The sequence below is a fragment of the Meriones unguiculatus genome, chromosome 5 (assembly GCF_030254825.1).
Source record: "Meriones unguiculatus strain TT.TT164.6M chromosome 5, Bangor_MerUng_6.1, whole genome shotgun sequence".
NCBI classification, from domain to species: Eukaryota; Metazoa; Chordata; class Mammalia; order Rodentia; family Muridae; genus Meriones; species Meriones unguiculatus.
Window position 1 is genome coordinate 31979809 of NC_083353.1, and position 11962 is coordinate 31991770.

Consider the following 11962-nt stretch of genomic DNA (forward strand, 5'->3'; position numbering starts at 1 on the left):
ACCCATCAGGGTATCGAAGGATATAAATAAATAAATTATATCAATTAATAAATATACCAATAAACAAAGATATTAATAAATGGAATATATTAATAATAAAATAATAAATATAATAAAATAAATCTTTAAAACAAAAAAAGTCCTAAGCAAACCTGATCAATAAGACTCCATCTTTGAAAAGAATCATACTAATGTGTAATGGTAAATTAGACTTGTATAATATTAATTAATATATTCTCCTAAGCTATTTAGTGTGCAAAACCTTCTTTTTTGGTAATTTAAGTCATTTATTTGCCATAGTATGAGAAAATATTTAAAAATTTAGTACTATAGATAAATAGCACTTTTAATAATAACAGCAATAACCGACATGCCATTTTAAAGGTACTGAAATGACTTTATACAGTGCATTGACTTTATGCTTTATGTAACAGAACTATAAATTAGCTTACTCAAATAGTATCATTGCAAGTTCTGTCCATTAGATCTTTCTATGTTATCAATGGAAGAAAACACAATAAACACAGAGACTTTATAGTTTATATGATGCTCTTTTAAATGGTCCAAAGATAGAAATAAAAGAAAAGGGATACATCTAACTTAAACTGATATAATATGATAATTTTCCTCAATTCACCTTAATAATATAGACTTTCTATGCCTTATCAAAAGTAAAGCATGGCAAGAGATATAAAATTTGGAAACAACACTTAGAAATTTTTTTTAAATTATAAATCATGGAGACTCCAAGATTGAGGCAACCAATGCATACCTTATCTGAGCTCTTGGAACACAATGATCAAGACAGGCCTGTGGGCCACTGAAGCATTCAGGGCACCGTCACACGTGCACTGATCCTGCTAACAGCACCTGAACAACAACCTGCCCTTATGTTCCTCCCTTACACTTCATCTTTCTAGGCAGGCAGACTTCCATGAACACTCGTGGGAACTTGTGCCTGTGACATTCCTCCCTTAGCTGTGTCAGAAACATGAGCACCTACTCCCAAACCTGTGGACCTCTCTCATATTCCTGAAGAATACTGCAGACTCCAGAGACAGATGGACCAAGTCTGCAGTATATGCTCCAGAAACAAACAGTAAAGGCTGCTTACCATAGAAGCTGGCTTAAGAACATATCCAGCAAAATTCAGGACATCATGGCTTCAGCAGCAACCTCCAAAATAAACTGATATTTTAATTCATTGGAACACAGAAAAAAAGATTTTAAATATATGCTTATCAAGTTATTAGAGGCACATAAAGAGGACACAAATAAAACTCTCAAAAATACAGGCAAATAAAGCCACAAAAATAGAAGCACATAAAGAGGAAATTAACAAAAAAGATGCCATCAAGGAAAGATAGGAATACAAATTCAAACCGATGAAGGAAATAGTGAAAGACATGAAAATAGAATTAGAATCAATAAAGAAAACACAAACAGAAAACCCTGGAGCTGAAAAACTCAGAGAAAAGATCAGAAACCACAAAGGTAAGCATCACCAACAGAATACAAGGGATGGAAGAGAAAATCTCTGGTGCTGAAAATACAATTGCAGAAATTGATACAGTATTCAAAGAAAAAGTAAAATTGGAAAAGTCCCAAAGAAAAAACATCCAAGAAATCAAAGATGCCATGAAAAGATGAAATCTAAAAATAATATGAATCAACAAAAAAGAAGATTGCAGGCTCCAAGGTGCAGAAAATATTTTCAAGAAAATTGTAGATGAATATTTTCCCAAGTTAAAAAATGAGATGTCCTTAAAATACAAGAGGCTTACAGAACTCCAAATAGACTAGACCAGAAAAGAAACTCCTCATGTCACAAAAGAGTCAAAACACTAAATCTTCAGAACAAAGAAAAAGTATTAAAAGCAGCAAGGGAAAAAGGCCAAGTAACATAAAATGTTAGACCTATCAGGCTCACACCAGTCTTCACAACAGAAACTATGAAAGCCAGCAGGGTCTGGGCAGATGTCATATAGACTTAAGAGAATAGAGATATCAAGCCAGACTATTGTACCCAAAAAAGCTTTCAATCAACATAGATGCAGAAAACAAAATATTCCATGACAAAACTAAACTTTAACTATATCTACACAGCAACCCAGCCCTACAGAACATACTAGAAGGGAAACTCCAATCTAATGAAATCAACTACAGCCAAGAAAACACAGAACATAGATAACCTTGCAATGAAAAATCAAGAGGAAACATGCACACAAACACACTATCACCACCAACTCCACAATAAAAGGAACTAACATTCATTGGTCACTATTATCAGCATCAACAGACTCAACTCTCCAATAAAAAGTGACAGACTAACAGAATGGTTGTGGAAACAGGATCCAACATTCTGCTGCATCTAAGAAACACACCTCTACAACAATGACAGACACCCGCTAGGAAAAGTTTTTTCAAGCAATCGGGCCTAGAAAACAAGCTGAAGTAGCTATCCCAGTATCAAATAAAATAGACTTTTAACAAAAATTAATCAAAAAATAAAATTGAAGAGCACTTCTTTCTCATTAGAGAAAAAAAAAAAAAGGCCACAATGAGGACATGACAATCCTGAACATCTATGCCCAAATATAAGAACACCTGCATTTGTAAATGAAACATTATTAAAACCCAAATTACACATTGATCCCAATACTTTAATAGTGGGAGACTTCAACACTCCACTCTCACCAAGGGACAGATCATCTAGACAGAAGCTAACTAGGGAAATAGTGACACATTCTGAGGAACTGTATCAAATAGACTGAATAGATGTCTAGAGAACTTTTCATCCAAACACAAAAGAGTATACATTAATTTCAGCTCCTCATGGAAACTTTTCACAAATTGGCCATATCATCGGGCACAAAGCAAGCCTTGGCAGATCCAAGAAGATCAAATTCATCTCTTGTATCCTATCAGAACACCGTGGCCTACAACTAGATCTAAACAACAACAGAAATAACAAAAAGCCTACATACACATGGAAACTGAAGAGCTTGCTACTCAGTGACACCTTGGTCAGGGAAGAAATGAAAAAAAAAAATTAGAGACTTCCTAAAATTCAATGAAAATGAAGGCACAACTTAACTAAATTTATGGGACACAATGAGAGCAGTGCTTAAGAGGAAAGTTCATAGCACTAAGTGAGTCCAGAAAGAAGTTTGAGACATCTCATACAAGCAACATAATGTCACACACCTGAAAAAAAAAAAGAAGAAGAAGCAGACACAACCAATAGGAGTAGATGGTAGAAAATAATCAATAATTTAGAAACAAAGAAAATATTCAAAGAATTAATGAAAAAAGAGCTGGCTCTTAGAGAAAATCAGCAAGATAGACAAACCCTTAGCCAACTAACTAAAAGGCAGAGAGAAAGTATCCAAATGGGCAGAATCAGAACTGAGAAGGGGGACACAACAACAGACACTAGGAAATTCAAAGAATCATTCAGTCTTACTACAAAAGCTTATATGCCACAAAACTTGAAAATTTAAAGGAAATGGTCAATTTTCTTGATAGAACCATTAAACAAAGCTAAATCAAGATGAGGTAAATGGATTAAGCAGTTCTATATTCCCCAAGAAAATAGAAGCAGTCATCAACAGTCTCCCTGCCAAAAATTTCTCAGGGCCAGGCCAGATGGTTTCACCATACATTTCTACCAGACCTGCAAAGAAGAGCTAACTCAGATTCTCTTCAAACTATTACACAAATAAGAAACAAAGGAACATAACCAAACTCATTTTATGAGGCCACAGTAACCTTGATACCTAAACCACACAAAGACCCAACAAAAAAAGAGATTTTCAGACATATCCCACTTATGAAAAATGACAAAAATACCCAATTTACCCCGAAACCGAATCCAAGAAGACATAAAAGATAACATCCACCATGACCAAGTAGGCATCATCCAGGGATGCAGGGGTGATTCAATATACGGAAATCCATCAATGCAATCCACCATAAAAGCAAATAGAAGGAAAAACAAAGACATGATCATCTCCTTAGATGCCAAAAAAGCATTTAACCCAATCCAACACCCATTCATGTTTAATGTTTTGGAGAGATCATGGATACAAAGCACATAACTAAACATAGTAAAGACAAAATACAGCAAGTCTATATCCAATATCAAACTAAATGGAGAAAAACTTAAATCAATCCCACTGAAATCAGGAACAAGGCAAGACTGCCCACTGTCTCCATATCTCTTCAACACAGTACTTGAAGTCCTAGCTAGAGCAATAAGACAACTGTAGAAGATCAAGAGGATACAAATCATAAAGGAAGAAATAAAGTATCATTATGGCACATGATATGATAGTACACTTGAATGACCCCAAAAAAATTATCCAGAGAACTCCTTCAGCTGATAAACACCTTCAGCAAAGTGGTTTGATACAAAATTAACTCAAATAATCAGTAGTCCTCCTGTATATAAAACAAAAAAGGACTGAGAAAGAATTTAAGGAAACAACACCCTTTACAAACCTTCAACACAGTGCAGGGAATCATATGAAAGAAGGAGAAGTTAGTAAGACCTGGAGAGTACTGGAGCATCACAAGGACCAAATATATCAGGGCACAGGGGTCTTTCATGAGACTGTTTCTCTAACCAAGGACTATGTATGGGTATAACCTAGAACCCCTGCTCAGATATAGCCCATGGTAGCACAGTGTCCAAATGTGTTCTCTAATAAGGGGAACAGAAACTATTCCTGACATGAACTCAATGGTGAGCTCCTTGACACCCCCCCGCCAAGGGAGGAGCAGCCTTGCTAGGCCACAGAAGAAGACATTGTAGCCGGGCCTGAAGACACTTGATAAGCTAGGGTCAGATGGGCAGGGAGGAAGTCCTCCCCTATTAGTGGACTTGGAAAGGGGCAGGGAGAAGTTGAAGGAGGGAGGGTGGGATTGGGAGGAAAGGAGGGAGGGGGCTATGGCTGGGATACAAAGTAAATAACTTGTGATTAATATAAAAAACAAAAAATAATAATTAATTAATAAAAAAACAATAAATAACATAAAGTACCTTGGTGTGACTCTAAGTAAGCAAGTGAAAGACCTGTAAGAAAAAACTTCAAGTCTCTGAAGAAATAAATTGAAGAAGATATCAGAATATGGAAAAATCTCCCATGCTCATTGATAGGTAGGATTAACATAGTGAAAATGGCCATCCTGCCAAAAGCAATCTACAGGTTCAATGCAGATTCCATCAAAACACCAACACAATTCTTACTGACATTGAAATAACGATTCTCAATTTCATATGGAAAAACAAAACAAACAAACAAAAAAAACACCCAGAATTGCTACAACAATCCTGTACAATAACAGATCTTCTAGAGGTATTTCCCTCCCTGATCTCAAGCTGTATTATAGAGCAACAGTAATAAAAACTGCATGGTACAGTGAGAGAAACAGTCTGGAGGATCAATGGAATTGAATAGAAGACCCAGAAATAATCCCAAACAGCTATGGACACCTGATTTTTTACAAAGAAGTCAAAATCATACAACGGAAAAAAGATAGCATATTCAACAAATGGTGCTGTCTAACTGGATGTCTACATGTAGAAAAATGTAAATAGATCCATATTTGTCATCCTATACAAAACTGAAGTCCAAGTGGATCAAAGACCTTAACATAAAACAAGACACACTAAGCTTCTTAGAAGAAAAAGTGGGGAAGATCCTTGATCTCATTGGTACAGGAGAAAACTTCCTGAACAGAACACCAACAGCACAGGCTCTAAGAGCAAGAATCAATAAGTGGGACCTCATGAAACTGAAAAGCTTCTTTAAGGCAAAGAACATTGTCATCAAAACACAACAACAGCCTATAGATTGGGAAAGAATCTTCACCAACCCTTTATCTTACAGAGGGCTAATATCCAGAATATACAAAGAACTTAAGAAGTTAAAAGCCAACAACCCAACAATCCAAATAAAAAGTAGGGTACAGAGCTAAACAGAGAATTCTCAATAGGGGAATGGCAGAGAATGTTCAAAGTCCTTAGTCATCAGGCAGATGCAAATCATTAGAACCATGAGATTTCACCCTACACTCATCAGAAATGCTAAGACAAAAACTCTAATGGCTAAGTGACAACTCATGCTGGAGAGCATGTGGAGAAAGCAGAGCCCTCCTTTGTTGCTGGTGGGAATGTAAACTTGTATATCCACTTTGGAAATCAATCTGGTGTTTTCTCAGAAAATTAGGAATAGTGCTACCTCAAGATCCAGCTATACCACTCTGAGGCATATATCCAAAATGTGCTCAATCATACAATAAGCACATTTGTTCAACCATGTTCTCATCAGCTCTCTTCATAATAGCTAGAATCTGGAAACAACCTAGATGTCCCTTAACTGAGAAATAGACACGGAAATTGTAGTACATTTACATAGTGGAGTATTACTCAGCTATTAAAAACAAGGAAATCATGAAATTTTTAGGCTAATGGATGGAACTAGAAAAGATCACACTGAGGGAGGTAACCCAGAAATAAAAAAACATTCATGACATATATTCACTCATAAGAGGGGATTAGATATGTAAAATAGGATAAACATACTTAAATCTATACTCCTAAGGAAGCTAAACAGAAAAGAATACCCTATGGAAGGTGCCCAATCCTCCTTCAGAAGGGCAAATATGATAGACATCTGAAGCAGAAGGAGACAGGAAACAGGACAGGAACCTACCACAGAGGGCCTCTGAAAGATTCTACTGATTGAGGTATTAAAGCAGAAACTGAGACAGAGAGTGTGAATTTTATGAAAGAAGGGGGAGATAGAAAGACCTGGAGGCACAGGAGCTCAAAAAAGAGACCAAGAGAGATAAAAATACTGAGTCCTGCGAGCCCTAAAGACAGTGATACCCCAACAAAGGATCATCCATGGTGATAACCTAAAACCCCTGCTCAGTCTCCAAGTTGGGTAAGGGACAGGTGTTTTCTCTGGCATGAACTCAGCGGTAGGCTCTCTGTCACCTACCCCTTAGGGTGGGTGCAACTTTGCCTGTCTACAGAGAAAGATAATGCAACCAGTCCTGATGTACCTGATAGGCTAGGGTCAGATGGAAGGGGAGGAGGACCTCCCCTATTAGGGGACTAGGGAAGGGTCAAAGGGGAGAAGAGGAAGGGAGGGTGGGATTAGGAGGAGACAATTGAGGGGCCAGAGCTGGCATACAAATTGAATAAATTGCAACAAACGATAATAACAATAAAATATTAGAAATCAGGCTGATAAAAAAAAGCTAAGACATAAAGAGATAAAACATAGGGAGTGGAGAAATAAATCAGACTTGAAGAAAGAAGAGACTGAAAAACTATATTAATGGCCAAAGATCAGAGGTTAGAGGAATCCTTGAATCAAAATTGGGAACCTTGTGAGAAATCCAATCTGGAATTTAACATCAGAGAGAATAGTTCCAGAAGTGAGAAATCAAAAACTAGAATACCAATTCATAAAGATACAACATACTGAGTTAAAAATCCAGATTGTGCTTATTGATGCTACGCTACGGCAATATCATACAAGAAATTATGTGTTTCATTTTGTAAAGTTTGGAGATTTAAGGTATGTGCACATGTTGATGCATCATACTATTGATTCTAATCAATAGAATTCTAATCAGAATTCTAATGGGTTTCTGCTTTGGATTCTGAAAAAGATGATTCTGTGATTGCACATTTATTGGAAGTTATGACAATTATGGATATGTGTATACAAATTAAGACTGACAATATTCCAGCATATTTCTTTAATAAAATATTATATTATAAAGCTTATTACAGGTTTACTGTATACTCTTACAGGACAAGCAGTTGTGGAGAGATACAATTGCACATTAAAAGATGCTTAACAAACAAAAAGGGGTAACAAAGACTACTAGATATAGATTACATAATGCTTTATTAACTTTACATTTTTAATTTTTTTGTATATAATTTTTATTTTTTTAAATATTCTTTATAATTTTTATAAAAACTATAAAATTTTAATAAAAGTTTATTCACTTTTTTCCCAGCTGTAGCACCCTCCCTCATCCTCTCCCAATCTCCCGCTCTCTCCATCATCTCCTCCTATGCCCCTCATGAAGTCCACTGATAAGGGAGGTCCTCCTCCTCTTTCCTCTGACCCTAGCCTATTAAGTCTTATCAGGACTAGCTGCATTGTCTTCCTCTGTGGCCTGGTAAGACTTTTCTCCCTTCAGGGGGAGGTGATCAAAGAACTAGCCACAGATTTCATATCAGAAAGAGAGTCCCTGTTCCCCTTACTATGGAACCCACTTGGAGACTGAGTTGCCATGGGTTCCATCTGAGTAGGGGTTCTAGGTTATCTCCAGGCATGGTCCTTGGTTGGAGTATCAGTCTCAGAAAAGTTCCCTGTGCCCATATTTTTTGGTCCTGTTAATCTCCTTGTGGAGCTCCTGTCCCCTCCATGTCTTTCTATCTTCCCTTAAGTTTAAGACACAAACAAACAAACAAACAAATTATAGCTGCTGAGAACCTTAGGATTATGAGAACAATGCTTAATTGCATGAGCTTGTTGGTTTTTTTAGGAACCCAAGAAATTGAGAAAATGGTTAAGAAAGCTAGCTGTGATATTAGTTGTCCAGTCTTCAAAAGCTGTGAAAATCTAGGCTCAAATGAAACCCTGACTAGAACAGTCTGTGATGCTGGACAATTTGAGTTAGCTGTTTGAAGCTGTCCTGGAAGCAAGTTTGGCCAAAACAACAGTTGAAGAAGTCTGAGGCTGGATCATGTAGGATGCACCTTGCACATTCCATACATATGTTATTATAGAAATGTATATTACTTGTGAAAGTTTGTGTGTTTACATGACAAGTGGACCAGGCACCAATGAAATGGACAAATCCTGAACAAGACTCATGTTCCATGAATTTGAAACACTAAAACATAATTATTCCAGCATCCTACTTGATCTGGGAAAACTACATCAAAAATCAGCACAGGTTGAGAGAAAAAGGGTATTATAGAAATGATATACAAATAATAGGAAAAGGGGACAGATTATTGATCTACTCTTAACCCAAATAACATTTTATAAGCCAGTAATTTTACATTGGTATGTATTTTCCCATCCTCACACAAAATTGAGGTTATTTTTGGTTATGTTGGTATGAATTATTGTAAATTGATATAAATTTAAAACTATTTTTATACCCATTTTATACATATGTTTCAACTGTTGTGTATTGGACCAATGCAACTCATTTAGAAATATAAAGTTTAGTTCCAGTCTTATAAAGCTGCTATTAAATCAGGAAAATTAAGCAAAACAAATTAATAGTCAATCAAACTCATGGCTATGTTAGATAAGAGTCTAGTTTATCAGAGAAATTTACATCCTAGGATGAACAGATAGTAAAAAACTAGACACAAGCGAGTTTACCTATTAAGGTGTATTGTAAATACATCTCCAAAAACTTCACAGACCTATAGAATATGTCATATAATGTGTTTATTTTATTATTATTTTAAGGATTTTTTTTTTACAATGAGACATGCCAGCTTCTGGTAGCACCCTACCCTACATTAAAGAAGATATTTAGTGCTGTATGAAAGGAGAGAAGGTTAGTATTCTCCTTGACAAGGAAAAGAGACCCTTGGGCCTAAAAACACCCTACAGTTAAATCATTGCCACCTACTTCATAGCATCTAAGCAAGGGTTTTATATAAAAAGGACATTTGCACAACTATGTTCATAGCATCTTTATTCATAATAGCTATAATCTGTAAACAACCTAGACGTCCCTCAACTGAAGAATGGATACAGAAATCATGGTATATTTACACAATGGAATACTACTCAGCAATTAAAAAGGAAGAAATTATAAAATTTGCAGGCAAATGGATGGAACTAGAAAAGATCATCCTGAGGTAAGGTAACCTAGAAGCAGAAAGACATATATGGTATATATTCACTTATAAGTGGATATTAGCCATATAATAGAGGATACACATACTAAAATCTATAGTCTTAAAGAAGTTAAACCAAAAGGAAGACCCTAGGGAAGAGGCTGAAACCATACTCAGAAGGGCAAACATGATAGTCATCAGAAATAGAAGACAAGGGACAGGACTTTAGCCTTTCATAGGAGACCTCTGAAACATTCCCCCCAAAACACACACAGTGTATCAGAGGAGATACTGAGACTCATAGCCAAACTTTTGGGCAGAGTACAGAGAATCTAATCAAAGAGAAGGGAGATAAAAAGACCTGGAGGAGACAATTCCACAAGAAGACCAACAGAGCCAAAAATCTGGGCCCAGGGAGTCCAGTAGAGACCGATATTCCAATCAAGGATCATGCATGGAGAAGACCTAGACCCCCTGTTCAGATAAAGCCCATAGGCTGCTCAGTTTCCAAGTGGGTTCCCTAGTAAGGGGATCAGGGGCTGTCTCTGACATGAGCTCAGTGGCCTGTTCTTTGATCACTTCTCCCTGGGGGATGCAGCCTTGCCAGACAACACAGGAAAATGATGCAGCCAGCCATGAGGAGACCTGATGGGCTAGGGTTGGAATGAAGGGGAGGAGGTCTTCCTTTATCAGTGGATTAGGGAAATGGTATAGGGGAGAAGAGTGAGAGTGGGTGGGACTGGGAGAAGAAGAGACAGAGAGCTATAGCCAAGATACAAAGTGAATAAATTGTAAATTGAATTAATTAATTAATTTAAAAAAACATTGTATTTGTAAGCAGAAGAGTCTAAGATTTCCCAAGACATAGAAATGTCAAATGATAATTACACTGAGTTGATTGTTGCTCATGATATACATGTATCAAATTACCCACTACCTATAAATTTGTACAATCAATGAGTTGTTTAATAAATTCTATTTTCCTCCTCTGTGGCCTGGCAAAGCTGTTTCTCCCCTCAGGGAGAGATGATCAAAGAGTCAGCCACTGAGTTCATGTGAGAGACAGTTCCTGTTCCCCTTACTACGGAATCCACTTGGATGCTGAGCTGTCATAGTCTATATCTGAGCAGGGGTTCTAGGTTATATCCATGAATGGTCCTTGGTTGACAATGTAACCAGTCCTGATAAGACCTGAGAAGCTAGGGTCAGATGGAAAGGGAGGAGGACCTCCCCTATCAGTGGATTTGGAGATGGTCATGGGAGAAGATGAGGGAGGAAGAGTGGGATGGGGAGGGAATGAGGAACGGGGTTACAGCTGGAATACAAAATGAATAAACTATAATTAATATATAAAATTTTAAAATACAATTAAAAATAAATTCCATTTTAACTTAAAAAAGAACATGTTGAGCAGCACAGAACCTCGTTATGGAGGTTGCTTCAAAAGTGACAAGCCAACCACTGAGCAAACCTGCCTTTGCTTCAACTGCCGACAGTATGCTCTCCAAAGTGGACAAACTGGACATGTGGGAAAAATTGATTGCAAACTTTTTCCAAGACAAGGTACATAATCTTTGACAATTTCTGCTTTACAAAAATTCTGGCTGGCACTCTGGACCAGAAGGCTAAAGATCATGTCCCAACATTGTAGAAAGACATTGGGTGACTGTCCAGGCAGCCAGCTGTCTGTCATTTCTATATTGTGGAAGCTGCTTGCTCTGTGGTCCTACATCTTTAGATAATAGTTATTCCTTCTCAAGTCTCTGATTGGCTTGAAGACTAGACAGTTATAGTCTCATAAGTAAGCATAAGCTATTGATGATTTAAGATAATTTAGATCTAAGGAGCTATTTTTAGATGGATAATACATTAGGATAAAAAAACAATTAGGTTCAGAACTCTGAACATACCAAGATAGGACAAATACTAAAATACTTTCTCAAAAGTTGCCAGGTGCAAATGGAATGGGCATTGTGAATGTAAATCTAACCTGATTGTTTCATAATTGTTATTTTTATATAATGTATTATTATAATTGAAAGAGATTTTTTTTTTATTTAA

General features: G+C 36.6%; 1 non-coding gene across 1 annotated transcript; it reads left to right on the top strand.

The window, feature by feature from the left end:
- Positions 1–9593: 9593 nt before the first annotated feature.
- Positions 9594–9717, top strand: LOC132654451 (U6atac minor spliceosomal RNA). The gene has a single exon (XR_009592093.1). It is a non-coding gene; the product is annotated as a U6atac minor spliceosomal RNA (small nuclear RNA).
- Positions 9718–11962: the final 2245 nt, after the last annotated feature.